Source organism: Bos indicus x Bos taurus, chromosome 3, assembly GCF_003369695.1.
Source record: "Bos indicus x Bos taurus breed Angus x Brahman F1 hybrid chromosome 3, Bos_hybrid_MaternalHap_v2.0, whole genome shotgun sequence".
NCBI lineage: Eukaryota > Metazoa > Chordata > Mammalia > Artiodactyla > Bovidae > Bos > Bos indicus x Bos taurus.
The window spans coordinates 54113209-54133973 of record NC_040078.1 but is presented as its reverse complement, the minus strand read 5'-3'; the positions used below and the strand labels follow the sequence as shown (position 1 = coordinate 54133973).

Below are 20765 nucleotides of genomic sequence, written 5' to 3'. Positions count from 1 at the left end.
GCTTAGAAAAGACTACCACATTCTGACATTTTCAAAAATTGTTTGTGTTAACCAACTTGTATAATTTTAATTTTCATGTTTAAATGTAGGAAATCTGGAATTTACTTTGCCATTATATATATATATATATGTATGTATGTATATGTATAAATAATATATAATCTTTTTTTTCTAAGTGGCTGTCAGTTGTCTTAACACGATTTATTCAACAGTTCATTATTTCCCGCTAATATGAAATAAAATCATCAAGATAGCTTCTAGAAGTGTTTCTCTCTATCTCTAGACTATGTAAACTCTTCTGTACCTTTGTCTGTATGGTTAGGACCCAGAGCGCACTGATCTGATGAATGCAGCTCTACAACAGGCTTTTATATGGAGTAGACATGGCTCCTCCTCTTTACTTTTCTTCTATATTATCCTGATAATTTTTAAAAGTATGTTAAGCAATCCCATATAAATATGTAGAAAGTTAGTAGTCTACCTCTCTTTACAAAAACATATTTTTACTACAGAACACATTAAATTTACAAACAAATTAGAGGAGAATTGGTTTTAATATATTTAAACTATATGATTCTTCTTTTGTGATTTTCAGTGGCATTCTTGACACTTTTTTTTCAAGGTAATTTTTACCTCTATTGCAAATTTAGTATCTTTCAACCTTTTAAAACAGCAGGTGGCAAACTTTTTCTGTCAAGGAAACAAAAGGAAATATCTTGATTTTGTGAGTCAAACTATGTTTGTGGAAACTATTCAATTCTGCTGTTGTGGCATGAAAGCAGCCAGAGACAATATGCAATGAATGAGTATGGTAGTGTGCCAATAAAGTTTTTTTAGACAAAGAGGCAGCAGGGCAGATTTGGTCTAGAAGCCAAAGTTTTCCAACTCCTGGTATAAAGTTGTCTGTTTTTCCCTTTACACTAACTGGTAAAACCAACATTTAGTCTATGTAAAGTGTGTCAGGCAGTGATATCATCTAGTAGGCACTTTTTATGCTTAAAAGCTTTCAGAATGAAACTAAAAAACATGCATGCCAAAATTAGGGTGGAGCATATACCCACATTCTGTGATATACTTAAAATAAAAGCTAATCCTATTTAACCAGTGAGCTCCGGTCCTTCAGACCCTGGCCAATTAGTTTATCAGGAGCAGACAGAATTGCAGGTGCTTCAGTGGAAATTGTGTCCAAGGTCTGTGAAATCCAAGGAGCTTTATCCTTTTTCCTCTTCTCAATTGTTTCTGAGATGATTCATCTCTGCTTTCATCCCCTCAGCTTTCCCACTAACTCCTTCAATAAGCAGATTGATTTGAACCTAAAACAAAGGAAGGTAAGAGAGGAAAATGCAAAGTTTGAAAATTCTTATTTTTTCAAGAATCAGATTTTATATTTAAGAACTTTGTTAAATTATCTGTTTGACACATATAATTATTCTCTCTTATTAGATCATCACGGAGAATGAAATGGTAACCCACTCCAGTGTTCTTGCCTGGAGAATCCCAGGGACGGGGGAGCCTGGTGGGCTGCCATCTGTGGGGTCGCACAGAGTCTGACACAACTGAAGCAACTTAGCAGCAGCAGAAGCATTAGATCATCAAAGGATAATATTTACAGCAGAGAATATCTTCTGAGTTAGATCTGGACAGTGAGAGGAAGGATAGTTCCCAATCTTACTAACATTCACACACCATTAGGGTGTGAATTTTGCTCGGCTGCTAGGGAAGCTCCCCTGGAATAGGAAATGGCAACCCTCCAGTCCCCTGCCCAGTGATATTTCCTTTCATCTGCTCCAGGTATCAAGGAGTCAGAAATACATGCAGTTGTACAAACTCACAATGTCGTATGTTTGCACATTTACCTGGGGCTCTTCCCTTTGAATAACATCTCAACTTGAAAAATATTTCAACTTATATCCCCCTCCTTTTCCAGGGAATTTTCCTAAACTATGTGCCCAATGTGAAAATCAGACTCTAATATATGCTGCTGTTCTCTACTGCCTCTTGTCAGGTGTGTAACTTTAGGCAAGTTATTTAGCCACCCTGTGCCTCCTAGATCTGTAACATCTATAAAAGTAGATTTTTATAAGTGTTATGAAACATTTTTACCAGGATTAAATTAAAATGTTTAGAGAAACAGCTTAGCAGTATGCCTCTAGGCAATAATGGTTCAATATACTCTGGTGTGTTATTATCATTAGGTTTATTATCACCATCAGTGAAGCCCAGGATCACAGTTACATAAAGTGCTATCCCTTTATATGCATTTGTCTATTTATTTGACTTCCTCTTGCATTTTAATCCAGCCTTGAATACAAAGATTCTGACTGCATCATAAATCCTCAACATGTGGCACATAAAATGTTACTTTGTTATATGAAGAAATGAATAATTTCTGTTCTGTCTCTTGTGATTTTAGAAATCCATTTCGGTGGCCGGGGGGGTGGGGTGGAGGGGTGGGGGCAGGGGGCGGGGAGGATGGACATTTCTCTTCAGGGATAAATGCCATGTAGTGGGCCTTAAAAACTAAACCTGTCATGATACCCCCATGCTTTCTCATTATCCACACATGGTGTTTTGCTCTCAGATTTTCAGGAGACCCCCTGAACTCTATTCTGTAGGCTCACCATGATCCCCTTGTTCCTCACCTTCACTCCTTTCCTGGGCACATGGAAATAGTCCCATTGTAACCTTTCCATTGCTTTCCTGTAGAGTTTGTTCCCTCCAGGAACAGAGAAACTGCCTTCTGAAATACTTTTCATTAGGGCCTTTGAAAGCAGATCAAGTTTAGCCTGGCAGTATTTAGAAGATGCCTCTTCATTCTGCAGCAAGAAACCTTCCTTATTCTTTATAAGTGCCTACAGGGTAAATGTAGAGGAATGTCACCAGAAGCAAGGAACAGAGAAGATAAATTTCCAAGGAATATGGTAGAAGAATTGGTCTAAGGTGGTCCTCATGAAAAAAAAATCATTGCAGTGGAGCCACACAAGCAATGTAGCCAAAATACAGATGTTTATTCCCAACTCTGAAACCTGCAGTCTTCCCAGGTGGCACAAGTGGTAAAGAACCTGCCTGCCAATGCAGGAAACATAAGAGATGTGGGTTCAATCCCTGGGTTGGGAAGATCCCATGGAGAAGGGCATGGCAACCCACTCCAGTATTCTTTCCTGGAGAATCCCATGGACAGGAGAACCTGGTGGGCTATAGTCCATAGGACCACAAAGAGTCGGACATGACTGAAGAGACTAAGTATGCATGCACACACTGAAACCTCTGCAAGAGTATGGAAAAGTTTCTTAACTTCCCTGAGCCTCAGGTTCCTGATCTGTAAAATACTGCAGTTATCTCTTCTCTATCATTCCTAGTAGCTATAACATCCCATGGCTCTGTATTCAATAAAACAATGACAACTAGTAAAGAAAGTAAATATAACAAACTTGCTTTTGTTAAGAAAGTTTGCCCATGGAAATCAAGTAACAAGGAATGTTTTTCAGTCGTGTCCAACTCTTTGTGACTCCATGGACTGCAGCACACCAGGCTTCCCTGTCCTTCACTATTTCCTGAAGTTTGCTCAGACTCATGTCCATGGAGTCAGTGATGCCATCCAACCATCTCAACCTCTGTCTCCTATCTAGGAATAGGAATGATTATACCCAGGGAACAACCATCTCAGGAATGACTTAGTGGAGTTCTGGAACCATGCCACAATCACTAAAGGAGAAATCAATGCTCAATGCTACATTTGCTTGAGAAATCAGAGAGATCCTGAAAACTTTCCCAAGCTTTAAGGAAAAAGAAGGAAATATAGTCCTCTAGCATTCTCTCTCTCTCATGAGAATCCAGACTACTTTGCCCTGAATAGCAGATAAACCCCAGGCATCACTCTAGAAGGGCAAGAATCAAAAAGGACAAATGCTAAGACAAAGTACCATGAGCTTCTTCTGGAATTTCTATTGGTCACCCTTGAAGGAGCACCCCCATGAAGATGACAATGGCTTCCCTTTCACAGGTTATGTGCACCTCCAGCAGCTCCTGGAGCGTGTCTACAGGGAGGCTCATTCAGTGGGCCGTCTGCTCACTGTAGTGATCAGCTGCCTTCTGCACAGCTGCTGAGTTCTCCAGCTGGACCAGAGTTGTCACTGCATTCTCCAAACAAGGAATTATTTCAGTATTAATGGCATCCACCTAAGTTACCACCAGAATACCAAGCCCTGAATAAAGTAGAAATATGAATAAATATCAAGTTCTGACTCAGTGAGATTCAAGGTTGTGAAATTGCAATTCTTAAACCAGACACACACATTCACATACACACACACACATACACACACACCCCTACTTATTTTCACTGTCATCACCTTCATTTTCACACTCTTTATTATTCTCCAGTTCATAACATTAAAAAATATTAAATATCTATCTTCATCTAACATAATTAGAGGTGTCTGAGAAAAATTATTTCAGGTTAACACAAATTAAAAGAAGAATATAAACTGCACAAATAAATTCTACAGGATAATAAAAATAATGTTTATTCCTAATTCCTAAACTGTTTATGGATTTTCAGGGACTCAGAAACTAATAGTTATTTTGGACTGATTTAAACCCTTTTTTTATTTTATTTTATTTTATTTTTAAACTTTACAATATTGTATTAGCTCTGCCAAACATCAAAATGAATCCGCCACAGGCACACCCACGTTCCCCATCCTGATCCACCTCCCTCCTCCCTCCCCTACCCTCCCTCTGGGTCGTCCCAGTGCACCAGCCCCAAGCATCCAGTACCGTGCATCGAACCTGGACTGGCGACTCGTTTCATACATGATATTATACATGTTTCAATGCTATTTTCCCAAATCTCCCCACCCTCTCCCTCTCCCACAGAGTCCATAAGACTGATCTATACATCGGTGTCTCTTTTGCTGTCTCGTACACAGGGTTATTGTTTCCATCTTTCTAAATTCCATATATATGTGTTAGTATACTGTATTGGTGTTTTTCTTTCTGGCTTACTTCACTCTGTATAATAGGTTCCAGTTTTATCCATCTCATTAGAACTGATTCAAATGTATTCTTTTTAATGGCTGAGTAATACTCCATTGTGTATATGTACCACAGCTTTCTTATCCATTCATCTGCTGATGGGCATCTAGGTTGCTTCCATGTCCTGGCTATTATAAACAGTGCTGCGATGAACATTGGGGTACACGTGTCTCTTTCCCTTCTGGTTTCCTCAGTGTGTATGCCCAGCAGTGGGATTGCTGGATCATAAGGCAGTTCTATTTCCAGTTTTTTAAGGAATCTCCACACTGTTCTCCATAGTGGCTGTACTAGTTTGCATTCCCACCAACAGTGCAAGAGAGTTCCCTTCTCTCCACATCCTCTCCAGCATTTATTGCTTGTAGACTTTTGGATTGCAGCCATTCTGACTGGCGTGAAATGGTACCTCATAGTGGTTTTGATTTGCATTTCTCTGATAATGAGTGATGTTGAGCATCTTTTCATGTGTTTGTTAGCCATCTGTATGTCTTCTTCGGAGAAATGTCTATTTAGTTCTTTGGCCCATTTTTTGATTGGGTCATTTATTTTTCTGGAGTTGAGCTGTAGGAGTTGCTTGTATATTTTTGAGATTAGTTGTTTGTCAGTTGCTTCATTTGCTATTATTTTCTCCCATTCTGAAGGCTGCCTTTTCACCTTGCTAATAGTTTCCTTTGTTGTGCAGAAGCTTTTAAGTTTAATTAGGTCCCATTTGTTTATTTTTGCTTTTATTTCCAATATTCTGGGAGGTGGGTCATAGAGGATCCTGCTGTGATGTATGTCAGAGAGTGTTTTGCCTATGTTCTCCTCTAGGAGTTTTATAGTTTCTGGTCTTACGTTGAGATCTTTAATCCATTTTGAGTATATTTTTGTGTATGGTGTTAGAAAGTGTTCTAGTTTCATTCTTTTACAAGTGGTTGACCAGATTTCCCAGCACCACTTGTTAAAGAGATTGTCTTTAATCCATTGTATATTCTTGCCTCCTTTGTCAAAGATAAGGTGTCCATATGTGCGTGGATTTATCTCTGGGCTTTCTATTTTGTTCCATTGATCAATATTTCTGTCTTTGTGCCATGGACTGATTTAAACTCTTAAGAAATCTCCTTGAGAAAAAGACATAGTATAGAACTTTCCCTGAGAAGACAATATACTCTATTTTCATCCCCAGTTAGTGATTTTATTACCAATGGTGGGATTTTTCTTTTTTTTTCAGTTTACAACTTTTATTTATTTTTTTAATTTTATTTTATTTAACTTTACAATATTGTATTGGTTTTGCCATATATTAAAATGAATCTGCCACAGGTATACATGTGTTCCCCATCCTGAACCCTCCTCCCTCCTCCCTCCAGCAACCCCAGATAGCAGTGACAAGGGTTTTGGAAAGGAATTTGTTAATCCCATAATGACAAAGAATTTCTAAAACATTTACATATTTATCTCTGAGGCATGACACTTTTTAAAATAACTACACACTTCTGGGGGAGGAGCTAAGATGGCAGAGGAGTAGGACGGGGAGAACACTTTCTCCCCCACAAATTCATTAAAAGAACATTTAAACGCCGAATAAATTCCACAAAACAACTTCTGAATGCCGGCAGAGGACATCAGGCACCCAGAAAAGCAACCCAAGTCTTCGAAAGAAGAGAGAAGAAATACAGCTCCACTCACCATAACACTGACACAAACTTCCCTAACCAAGAAACCTTGACAAGGCACCTGTACAAACCCACACAGAGCAAGGAAACGCCACAATAAATAGAACTCCACAAACTGCCAGAATACAGAAAGGACACCCCAAACTCAGCAATTTAAACAAGATGAAGAGACAGAGGAATACCCAGCAGATAAAGGAACAGGAAAAATGCCCACCAAACCAAACAAAAGAGGAAGAGATAGGGAATCTACCTGATAAAGAATTCCAAATAATGATAGTGAAATTGATACAAAATCTTGAAATCAACATGGAGTCACAGATAAATAGCTTGGAGACAAAGATTGAGAAGATGCAAGAAAGGTTTAACAAGGACCTAGAAGAAATAAAAGAGAGTCGATATAAAATGAATAATGCAATAAATGAAATTAAAAACACTCTGGAGGCAACAAATAGTAGAATAACAGAGGCAGAAGATAGGATTAGTGAATTAGAAGATAGAATGGTAGAAATAAATGAATCAGAGAGAATAAAAGAAAAACGATTTAAAAGAAATGAGGACAATCTCAGAGACCTCCAGGACAATATTAAACACTACAACATTCGAATCATAGGGGTCCCAGAAGAAGAAGACAAAAAGAAAGACCATGAGAAAATACTTGAGGAGATAATAGTTGAAAACTTCCCTAAAATGGGGAAGGAAATAATCACCCAAGTCCAAGAAACCCAGAGAGTCCCAAACAGAATAAACCCAAGGTGAAACACCCCAAGACACATATTAATCAAATTAACAAAGAACAAATATTAAAAGCAGCAAGGGAAAAACAACAAATAACACACAAGGGAATTCCCATTAGGATAACAGCTGATCTTTCAATAGAAACTCTTCAAGCCAGGAGGGAATGGCAAGACATACTTAAAGTGATGAAAGAAAATAACCTACAGCCCAGATTATTGTACCCAGCAAGGATTTCATTCAAATATGAAGGAGAAATCAAAAGCTTCTCAGACAAGCAAAAGCTGAGAGAATTCAGCACCACCAAACCAGCTCTCCAACAAATACTAAAGGATATTCTCTAGACAGAAAACACAAAAACAGTGTATAAACTCGAACCCAAAACAATAAAGTAAATGGCAACGGGATCATACTTATCAGTAATTACCTTAAATGTAAATGGGTTGAATGCCCCAACCAAAAGACAAAGACTGGCTGAATGGATACAAAAACAAGACCCCTACATATGTTGTCTACAAGAGACCCACCTCAAACAGGGGACACATACAGACTAAAAGTGAAGGGCTGGAAAAAGATTTTCCATGCAAATAGGGACCAAAAGAAAGCAGGAGTAGCAATACTTATATCAGATAAAATAGACTTTAAAACAAAGGCTGTGAAAAAGAGACAAAGATGGTCACTACATAATGATCAAAGGATCAATCCAAGAAGAAGATATAACAATTATAAATATATATGCACCCAACACGGGAGCACCGCAATATGTAAGACAAATGCTAACAAGTATGAAAGGAGAAATTAACAATAACACAATAATAGTGGGAGACTTTAATACCCCACTCACACCTATGGATAGATCAACTAAACAGAAAATTAACAAATAAACACAAATGTTAAACGAAACAATAGACCAGTTAGACCTAATTGATATCTACAGGACATTTCATCCCAAAACAGTGAATTTCACCTTTTTCTCAAGCGCACATGGAACCTTCTCCAGGATAGATCACATCCTGGGCCATAAATCTAGCCTTGGTAAATTCAAAAAAATAGAAATCATTCCAAGCATCTTTTCTGACCACAATGCAGTAAGATTAGATCTCAATTACAGGAGAAAAACTATTAAAAATTCCAACATATGGAGGCTGAACAACACGCTGCTGAATAACCAACAAACCACAGAAGAAATCAAAAAAGAAATCAAAATTTACATAGAAACTAATGAAAATGAAAACACAACTCAAAACCTGAGGGACACTTTAAAAGCGGTCCTAAGGGGAAAGTTCATAGCAATACAGGCATACCTAAAGAAACAAGAAAAAACTCAAATAAATAACCTAACCCTACACCTAAAGCAACTAGAAAAGGAAGAAATGAAGAACCCCAGGGTTAGTAGAAGGAAAGAAATCTTAAAAATTAGGGCAGAAATAAATGCAAAAGAAACAAAAGAGACCATAGCAAAAATCAACAAAGCCAAAAGCTGGTTCTTTGAAAGGATAAATAAAATTGACAAACCATTAGCCAGACTCATCAAGAAAGAAAGGGAGAAAAATCAAATCAATAAAATTAGAAATGAAAATGGAGAGATCACAACAGACAACACAGAAATACAAAGGATCATAAGAGACTACTATCAATAATTATATGCCAATAAAATGGACAACGTGGAGGAAATGGACAAATTCTTAGAAAAGTACAACTTTCCAAAACTGGACCAGGAAGAAATAGAAAATCTTAACAGACCCATCACAAGCACGGAAATTGAAACTGTAATCAAAAATCTTCCAGCAAACAAAAGCCCAGGTCGAGACGGCTTCACAGCTGAATTCTACCAAAAATTTAGAGAAGAGCTAACACCCATCCTGCTCAAACTCTTACAGAAAATTGCAGAGGAAGGTAAACTTCCAAACTCATTCTATGAGGCCACCATCACCCTAATACCAAAACCTAACAAAGATCCCACAAAAAAAGAAAACTACAGGCCAATATCACTGATGAACATAGATGCAAAAATCCTTAACAAAATTCTAGCAATCAGAATCCAACAACACATTAAAAGGATCATACACCATGACCAAGTGGGCTTTATCCCAGGGATGCAAGGATTCTTCAATATCCGCAAATCAATCAATGTTATACACCACATTAACAAATTGAAAAACAAAAACCATATGATTATCTCAATAGATGCAGAGAAAGCCTTTGACAAAATTCAACATCCATTTATGATAAGAACTCTCCAGAAAGCAGGAATAGAAGGAACATACCTCAACATAATAAAAGCTATATATGACAAACCCACAGCAAACATTATCCTCAATGGTGAAAAATTGAAAGCATTTCCTCTGAAGTCAGGAACAAGACAAGGGTGCCCACTTTCACCATTACTATTCAACATAGTTTTGGAAGTTTTGGCCACAGCAATCAGAGCAGAAAAAGAAATAAAAGGAATCCAAATTGGAAAAGAAGAAATAAAACTCTCACTGTTTGCACATGACATGATCCTTTACATAGAAAACCCTAAAGACTCTACCAGAAAATTATTAGAACTAATCAATGATTATAGTAAAGTTGCAGGATATAAAATCAACACACAGAAATCCCTTGCATTCCTATACACTAATAATGAGAAAACTGAAAGAGAAATTAAGGAAACAATTCCATTCACCATTGCAACGGAAAGAATAAAATACTTAGGAATATATCTACCTAAAGAAACCAAAGACCTATATATAGAAAACTATAAAACACTGGTGAAAGAAATCAAAAAGGACACTAATAGATGGAGAAATATACCATGTTCGTGGATTGGAAGAATCAATATAGTGAAAATGAGTATACTACCCAAAGCAATTTATAGATTCAATGCAATCCCTATCAAGCTACCAACGGTATTCTTCACAGAGCTAGAACATATAATTTCACAATTTGTATGGAAATACAAAAAACCTCGAATAGCCAAAGCTATCTTGAGAAAGAAGAATGGAACTGGAGGAATCAACCTGCCTGACTTCAGGCTCTATTACAAAGCCACAGTTATCAAGACAGTATGGTACTGACACAAAGACAAATATTGGTCAATGGAACAAAATAGAAAGCCCAGAGATAAATCCACGCACATATGGACACCTTATCTTTGACAAAGGAGGCAAGAATATATAATGGATTAAAGACAATCTCTTTAACAAGTGGTGCTGGGAAATCTGGTCAACCACTTGTAAAAGAATGAAACTAGAACACTTTCTAACACCATACACAAAAATATACTCAAAATGGATTAAAGATCTCAACGTAAGACCAGAAACTATAAAACTCCTAGAGGAGAACATAGGCAAAACACTCTCTGACATACATCACAGCAGGATCCTCTATGACCCACCTCCCAGAATATTGGAAATAAAAGCAAAAATAAACAAATGGGACCTAATTAAACTTAAAAGCTTCTGCACAACAAAGGAAACTATTAGCAAGGTGAAAAGGCAGCCTTCAGAATGGGAGAAAATAATAGCAAATGAAGCAACTGACAAACAACTAATCTCAAAAATATACAAGCAACTCCTCCAGCTCAACTCCAGAAAAATAAATGACCCAATCAAAAAATGGGCCAAAGAACTAAATAGACATTTCTCCGAAGAAGACATACAGATGGCTAACAAACACATGAAAAGATGCTCAACATCACTCATTATCAGAGAAATGCAAATCAAAACCACTATGAGGTACCATTTCACGCCAGTCAGAATGGCTGCAATCCAAAAGTCTACAAGCAATAAATGCTGGAGAGGGTGTGGAGAGAAGGGAACTCTCTTGCACTGTTGGTGGGAATGCAAACTAGTACAGCCACTATGGAGAACAGTGTGGAGATTCCTTAAAAAACTGGAAATAGAACTGCCTTATGATCCAGCAATCCCACTGCTGGGCATACACACTGAGGAAACCAGAAGGGAAAGAGACACGTGTACCCCAATGTTCATCGCAGCACTGTTTATAATAGCCAGGACATGGAAGCAACCTAGATGCCCATCAGCAGATGAATGGATAAGAAAGCTGTGGTACATATACACAATGGAGTATTACTCAGCCATTAAAAAGAATACATTTGAATCAGTTCTAATGAGATGGATAAAACTGGAACCTATTATACAGAGTGAAGTAAGCCAGAAAGAAAAACACCAATACAGTATACTAACACATATATATGGAATTTAGAAAGATGGAAACAATAACCCTGTGTACGAGACAGCAAAAGAGACACCGATGTATAGATCAGTCTTATGGACTCTGTGGGAGAGGGAGAGGGTGGGGAGATTTGGGAAAATAGCATTGAAACATGTATAATATCATGTATGAAACGAGTCGCCAGTCCAGGTTCGATGCACGGTACTGGATGCTTGGGGCTGGTGCACTGGGACGACCCAGAGGGAGGGTAGGGGAGGGAGGAGGGAGGTGGGTCAGGATGGGGAACGTGGGTGTGCCTGTGGCGGATTCATTTTGATGTTTGGCAGAGCTAATACAATATTGTAAAGTTTAAAAATAAAATAAAATTAAAATAACTACACACTTCTACATACAATGAAGCAAAACTACTAAAGAAAATATATTATAAATAGTCAACACATAACAGGCCACACAGAAATATAATTTTGAAAAAGGAAACTCGCCATTTCTAGTGACCTTTACCCCTTCCCTGAGGGTCTTGGTCCTTGCATAGATAAAGATACATGAACAGAAATTATTTGATTATTCCTTGAATGTAGGATCCACTTGGCTTTCCAAAATTTCCTCAATATGGGCTAGGAATTCCTTTTCAGGTACTGGCTGGTTAAAGATGAAACACTTCCATTTTGGAAAAAAGATGCCCGATAAACTCCCTGGATATGTTGGAATTTTTAACTTTGGGATTCTGACCTAAAGAAGAAAGAAAACAACAGAGTCTTGGCATAAGGCAACTAAAATTTTTATGAGTGGGGATTTTTTTTTATCTTTGGAGTCTTCTATTCTCATAGAACTCCTCTAACATATACATAAAAATTAAAAATCAAACTCACATGAATGGCATATCCCTGGAGAGCAATTTTAGGAAACAGCAGCTCCGAGTAAAGAAACTTACATCTTCAATGCACAGAAATACACATGGTACTCAGTTCATTAGATGTTTATCAAATAAAAGATTTAATGAATGATAATCAAATATCAATTTCCAGTTTACTCCAACTCATCTAGGAAGTAAATCATAGGAACAAAATGAAGAAGAACTACAAACAAAAGTAATGGAGTAATGATTAACATGGGACATAGACACCATGTTCAGTTAAGGAAAACTTCATTGATTGAATTCACATAATACAAATAAGACTAGCCATTTTGGGTAGAAACTCTGAAGACTAAAAGGAACCTAAATGTAATTTGAAGAACTTACCACTACTCCATAAACACAGCACTTTTTTCAAGTACTCACCCACCTTTAAATGTAATTCATTACAATGACTTACTAATTTAAAATAGTGACCAAGTAACTAAATATGACTAAATAGTGACTGAATATGTTAAAATAAAAAGAATGATATGATGAGGAAAATAAAATGAAAGATCTGGTTGTTATCAGAAATAATGAAAAAGTATAGATTGAAAGAAGATCATCAGGTTTTTTAAGGTTTAAAGTCACTTTTTGTAGAAGATACAACTATCCACACTTTAGAAAGTTACAGCCTTCCTATCCACACTCTAGAAAGTTATGTCCTTCCTATCTACACTCTAGAAAGTTATACCCTTTCTTGAGACGAATAAAAACTGATGGAAATATCTTTCATTATTATTTTATGCCTAACAATTATGTCATTGTTTTTCTCAACTCAAATCAGTTCAGTTCAGTTGCTCAGTCATGTCCGACTCTTTGCAACCCCGTGAATTACAGCACACCAGGCCTCCCTGTCCATCACCAACTCCCGAAGTTCACTCAGACTCACGTCCATCGAGTCGGTGATGCCATCCAGCCATCTCATCCTCTGTCATCCCTTTCTCCTCCTGCCCCTAATCCCTCCCAGCATCAGAGTCTTTTCCAATGAGTCAACTCTTCACATGAGGTGGCCAAAGTATTGGAGTTTCAGCTTTAGCATCATTCCTTCCAAAGAACACCCAGGACCAATCTTCTTTAGAATGGACTGGTTGGATCTCCTTGCAGTCCAAGGGACTCTCAAGAGTCTTCTCCAACACCACAGTTCAAAAGTATCGATTTTTTGGTGCTCAGCTTTCTTCACAGTCCAACTTTCACATCCATGCATGACCACTAGAAAAACCATAGCCTTGACTAGACAGATCTTTGTTGGCAAAGCAATGTCTCTGGGAGAAGCATAACAAGGGAAGCAAGCATCTGGTTCTTGAAAAGTCTTAGTTCCTACTGTATCTGAATGTTAAGGTACAAATTATCTTCAGTACAAACTAGTTTTGAATAATTTCACTTTGCTAAGCCCTATTCTTCTTGGGTGAGCATAACTGTAGTCACTAGAACTTATCAAGGAATAACAGCCTAGATCGCAGTCATCTATGGCCCTTGATCTAGTTTCAAATATAAATGCAACTCTAGAGATGATGGACAGTATTTAGTAGATCCTACCCTCTACTTGACTACTCACTGCCTAGTAGTCAGCTTCAAGGCAAGGCATTGTCCTGGTACTCATCTTCTGTGATAGGGTAAACGTGTACCTTCAACTTCAGGGTGAAATCCCGTACAGCCCAGGTAAAGTCTGGAAAGAAATTCATAAACTCTGTGGAATTTTCTACTTCATCCAATGTGGAGAGGACTTGGCCCTGGTGATTTCTGTGAGCTCTGACACATACCTAGGACTTGGTTAAGGAAAAAGAAATTTCTACCCATAATTCCCACATTTTCCTCATAAAAATGATTATAAACATTCTCTTTTGCCCTTGGTCCCCACTGTTCCACCAAAGGCAACTCAGCCACAGGGATGGGAAATCCAATTTGGTCTTCATTCTCATCAATTTCTCAATAAAACTGGGAAGGATACTGTACTTTCTCCAGTGCATCATTGTTGATGGTGCTCATGCTGTTGTTTACTAGAGTACTGCTCAGAAGCACAGCTAGGGCAAAGATCACCCTGGAAAATATATTAGAGCAAGCACTAGCAGTCTTCTCTTCAGAAATTCATTCTTATTTCTTTAATCAGTTTTCCATTTGTTATTTCAGATAGTAAAGTATTGATACAAAGGAAAAACCTTGAAAACAGAATTAAAAGTAAATCTGAGTTTTGTCAATTACATTGACATTTCCTGTGACCTCAGTTTCCTCATCTAAAAAGGAATTCTGATAATACATTCCACAAAGAGCTCTTTTTTTTTCCTGAATGGGATAAAATGAGATAGTATGAGTGAAAAACAACTTAGAGTGCCTTTGAGTAATTCATTGTTCAATAATAAGCAGCATCACATATTCATTTAACAAAAAGTAAGTCACAAGGTATACTATGCTAGTCACAACTGAAAACTCAGAATAGATCTAATTAAATTAAATGTCTATGTGCTGCTACTAAACATTACTTATCTTTATTAGTTATAAAAAGCAGATAAATATGATAGTGAATACACTCAAGAAGACTGTCTCATAGTATTTACAAACATTTTAAAACACTTGAAAAACAAATACAATGAAGATGACAATATATTCAAAGGGTTTACATATTAGCAGTGAACCTAAGCAATGAAATTGATAATCATTATATCAAATAAAAACAATGAATATGTCGAGGGAGACCAAATAATGGAATAGAAGGATGTGGAGCTCACCTCCTCCTATAGATACTTCAAAAATACATCTACGTGTGGAATAGTTCTGGCAGACTGCCTACTGAACTCTGAAAGAACATCTCATATAATGAACACTGTAAGAAAGATCACCACATAACCAAGGAGGAAGAAAGAAAAAAAGGAATTAGGATAGGAACTGCAGCCCTGGGAGGAAGCTGTGAAAGAGGAAATGTTCCCTCACCCTGGGAATACCCTTAACCAGCCAGGAGATCAACTGGGACAGATAGGGAGGTTTAGAGGCTCAGAGGAGAGCACCAGCAAGCTTGCAGCAAGCAGAAGACAGGGAGACCAGCACAGAGGGTCTGTGCCCATCACTGCACTCCCCCTCCCAAGATATGCCTTGGCTGGTGCACACAGAGGCTGGGTAAGGATACTCGGGTTTCAGTGGACAGACTTGAGGAGAAGACTGGGACTGGCTCATAGATACAGCCTGAAGGGGCAGGAATGTGGTACGAGCTGCAAACAAGAGTGTTTGCAGGGTGGAGCCCAGATCCGCCATTAGAAGCCCTATTGTTACAGCTTGGATATAGAGGCATAGGGCCTGTCACTGCAGCCACAATCTCTGCCTGCGCACAATGGGTGGAACCCATCAGTACCTGTGAGTTGACCACAGTAAGAGGCAGGGCTGAAATCTGACCCTTGTCCCAGTCAGCCCTGTGACCTGTGTAAACTCAGCACCTGTGGGACATCCAAGTAGATTACTGGTGCTCCCATGGCTAGGGTGGGTCTGATGCCAGCAGCTGTGAGTGTTGTGGGTACTTGCACACTGAGGTGGGACCTGGGATCTGGGCTGATTCCACCGCCTCCATAGCAGGTCCAGGTATGTGATGACAGCAGTCCTGGTGCCTGACCTCAGAATATCAATGGTGACAGATCTGCACTGCTGATTTTGTCAGCACAGCACCTGAGGGGCACCCAGGCTGATAGCCTGCATCTCCACAATTGAGGCAGGGCCAAGAGCAGTGCCAAGAACAGTGTACCCTGTAAGCCAGTACAGTGGGTAGCAGGTAGCACCACAGAGTGTACTCCCTGATGGATAGGTCCAGCAGAGGAATACTCAGTGGCTTTTCTCCCAGCCCCTCCTAACACAGGCCACATCTCAGAAACAGATGGCTTCAACTCCAACAACTGAGGAGCAGAGTTTTCCCCCACCAGGGCCATGAAAACCACAGAGCAAAGAGAAGGCCACACTCAACATCCAGTGCAGGCTGTATTCACCACGACACTAATCACATGCCCTTTAATGGGCAGCACACACCGAGGAAAGATGTGGCAGGCACCAGGGCTAAGAACAGCACTCACGCCAAAAACATTAGACTCTTGCAGGCCACACAGGAACTCTCCCACATAAAAACAGCCCTTCTAGACCACAGCAGATAACTGAATTCTTCTCAATTCATTGAAGTTCTCATTCGTTCAGAGAAAAGTAAAATGAAGAAGCAGAGGAACCACTCCCAATTAAAAAATCAAGAGAATTCCCCTGAAAGAACAAACAGTGAAATTCTTTGTTTCACTGTCTACCAGACTCCGAGTTCAAAAAGGAGGCAATAAAAATGCTAAAGGAATCAAGAAAGGCTACCAGTAAAAATGCAGACCCCTATAACAAAAAACTAAAAACTACGGAGACCAGCTGAAATTAGAAAACGCATTTGCCAGGATAAAAGCTACTCTAAAAGCAAAAAATAGCAAACTAAATAATACAAAAAAGAAAAGTAAGTGATATGAAAGATAGAATAATGAAAATCACCCAGTCAGAATAGCAGACAGAAAAATGGGGTGAGGCAGGAAGCAATATATGGGATTATAAGATAATATAAAGCATGCCAATCTACCCATAGTAGGGATCTAAGAAGAAAGAGAAAGGAGGATTTAAAAAGCATTTGAAGAACTTATGGCTGAAATTTTTCCAAACCTAAAGAAGGAAACAGATATTCAGATACAGGAAAGAAAGAGGATTCCAAACAGATGAACCCAAAGAGACTTATACCAGGATACATTGTAATTAAAATGGCAAAATCCACATGATCACCTCAATAGATGCAGAAAAAAGTATTTGATAAAATTCAACATCCAGTCATGATGTTAAAAAAAAAAAACCTCTCCCTAATGTGGATATCAGATCAGATCAGATCAGTCGCTCAGTCGTGTCCGACTCTTTGCAACCCCATGAATCACAGCACGCCAGGCCTCCCTGTCCATCACCAACTCCCGGAGTTCACTCAGACTCACGTCCATCGAGTCAGTGATGCCATCCAGCCATCTCCTCCTCTGTCGTCCCCTTCTCCTCCTACCCCCAATCCCTCCCAGCATCAGAGTCTTTTCCAATGAGTCAACTCTTCGCATGAGGTGGCCAAAGTATTGGCGTTTCAGCTTTAGCAACAGTCCTTCCAAAGAACACCCAGGACTCATCTCCTTTAGAATGGACTGGTTGGATCTCTGATGTATAGAGGCTTTCTGTTGACTCTGCTATACCAACAACACATTCGCTAATGAACTAATGTGATGAGATCAATTCTTCCTACTTCTGCAGAATCAGGCTCTCCCTCCACAAACCACTCAGTGGTTTGATACCAGGCTCTTATCTTTTCTTGCCTGACCAGTGTTTCATCAAGGTTCTGAGTGACTTAGTATTTTCTGAATGGTGTGCTTTCATGTTTTCCTTCTCTTAATACTGTCTTTTATTTATTTAAATGAATTGGATGAACATCTGCTATGCTCCTGAAACTATGTTTGTTTCCTGGGATAAAATTATTTACAAGCTATGGCTTCTGCTTTCAAAGCAATACTAGATTAACTGTATCAGTTAGGATTAGGTTTAGTTGTGACAAATAGGACAAAAGATGCATAGACAACTTAATTAAATTAATCTCATATAAATTCTAGGATTAGTAGTCCACAACTAGTGAGTAGAAATTTGTTTCATAAAGAACTATAGCCCAATATATTGTACAGGACAGGGATATATGGCCATTATATTTTATAATAACTTTAAATGGAATATAACCTATAAAGATATATAATCACTGTGCTGTACACCTGAAACTAATAAAGTATTGTAAATAGATATATCTCAAAAATAAATAAAATAATATAATATTCCCTTAAAAAAGACCTGTAACCCAGAACCTTTCTATCATAAGCTCAACCAAATATAAGAGTGAGTGAAGTCGCTCAGTCATGTCCGACTCTGCGACCCCATGGACTGTAGCCTACCAGGCTCCTCCCTCCATGGGATTCTCCAGGCAAGAGTACTGGAGTGGGTTGCCATTTCCTTCTCCAGGGGATCTTCCTGACCCAGGGAAGGAGCAGCCCAAATATAAGGAGTAGCCCAAGGTCCAAGATTGTGTACCATCATCATTTGTAATCAAAGTGAATTAGAGAATAGCTAGAAGAATAGATCCTTCCTTTAAGAACTAACCACTTCTACTTTTTAAAAAATAGCTCTTAAATTATTAAATTACCATATACTGCCATAAGAGAAGCTGAAATTGCCGTGAGTATTCTGGGAAAACATGTACATAGCAGACAAGCAAAGGTTCTATGAGTATGGGGGAAGGGGAAAATGGACATGAGGGGACAGCTACAAGAATTTTCCAGTAACCACTTCAAACTAGGAAAACCACAGATGATACGATACTGATCACAATTCACTGCTTATCACACTTACAATTATTTCCATTAAAGTCCAAGCTTGGGGGGACAGGTACCATGTTTCTCTTATTCTTGGCTCAGTCCCTATGCTGGGCACATAGAATACATTCAGTCAACACCTGTTAAATTGAAATTATTCTGAGGCAAAGGGGTCTGGGTGAGTTTTATGTATCTGAGAGAAAGTTGTGTATACATAGTAACAGTGTCATGTGTTGAGGTGACCTAATTAACCTAGACAGCATATTAAAAAGCAGAGACATTACTTTGTCAACGAAGGTCCAGCTAGTCAAGGCTATGGTTTTTCCAGTGGTCATGTATGGATGTGAGAGTTGGACTGTGAAGAAAGCTGAGCACCGAAGAATTGATGCTTTTGAACTGTGGTGTTGGAGAAGACTCTTGAGAGTCCCTTGGACTACAAGGATATCCAACCAGTCCATCCTAAAGGAAATCAGTCCTGGGTGTTCATTGGAAGGACTGATATTGAAGCTGAAAATCCAATACTTTGGCCACCTCATGTGAAGAGTTGACTCATTTGAAAAGTCAGTGTATGGCAAAACCACTACAATATTGTACAGTAATTAGCCTCCAATTAAAATAAATAAATTTATATTAAAAAAATAAATTTACTGGGCTAGTGCACTGGGATGACCCAGAGGGATGGTATGGGGAGGGAGGAGGGAGGAGGGTTCAGGATGGGGAACACATGTATACCTGTGGCAGATTCATTTTTATATTTGGCAAAACTAATACAATTATGTAAAGTTTAAAAATAAAATAAAATTTTAAAAAAAGAATCAAATTAAAAAAATAAATAAATAAATTTAAAAATTGATAAAAAAAAAAAAAGACCCTGATACTGGGAAAGATTGAGGGCAGGTGGAGAAGGGGATGACAGACGATGAGATGGTTGGATGGCATCACCAACTCAATGGACATGGGTTTGGGTAGACTCCAGGAGTTGGTGATGGACAAGGAGGCCTGGCGTGCTGTGGTTCATGTGGTCACAAAGAGTCGGACACGACTGACTGAGTGACTGAACTGAACTGAACTGAATTTAGCTTAACAGTACAAAGAAGAAAAACCTTGAGGAACTCTAAGGGGTGACAGTACAGGGGGAGCATGGGTTTTCAGAGCCAAGGAGACACTGAACAATGAAGAGATGGGAGAAGCCATTGATGGTAAACACAGAGAGATCTCACTGTAGTTGTAAGCAAGGAGGCCAAGAATGATCTTCCTGAACACACATTCACTACAGTGATGGACCAGGAGCCAGAGTTGAAGGAAGGAACAGCCATGGGAATGAGGGAGAGCCAGGAATGCAACTCTCTTCCAAGAAGGAAGGTTGGAAGGTATCTGGATTTCAAGAGCTATGTGCTGACATGTTTGGTGCTGAAGGTCATGGCCTCTGCTACTGATACTCCCAAATAATGATCAGAATTAGAAAATAGAAAACTTATACATCTATTTATAAGAAGAGAATGCAAATGTCCCAAAATACCACCAAGAATAAGTATAAATGAAATGTATATGATATTTCATTGTAATCAAACTTTCTCTGTAATTCAGATTATTTTTTCAAAATAGTTTAATTTGAAATAATTAAATATTAAATGTATCATTATTGTATGAGTCTCCAGCAAATACTTATTCTTTGAAATATTTCTCTATGATATCTCTAAATTTTTTTATTGTAAGAACATGTAAAAGCATTTAGTCAGTGTGAAATATTTTTATGTTTTATATATTAAATATTTAAAGCACATCTTTACTTTCAATTTTCTGACTCTGTAGTTTGCTACCCATGTGACTTCTGCAAGGGGCTTAACCTGGCTAACTCACATTTTAAGTAATTGTAAGAGTGTTATAGGTAAA

The 20765-nt window shown here is 38.4% G+C and overlaps 1 pseudogene; it reads right to left on the bottom strand.

Annotated features, from left to right (window-relative positions):
- Positions 1 to 1229: 1229 nt before the first annotated feature.
- LOC113890323 lies at positions 1230 to 15741 on the bottom strand (annotated as a pseudogene).
- Positions 15742 to 20765: the final 5024 nt, after the last annotated feature.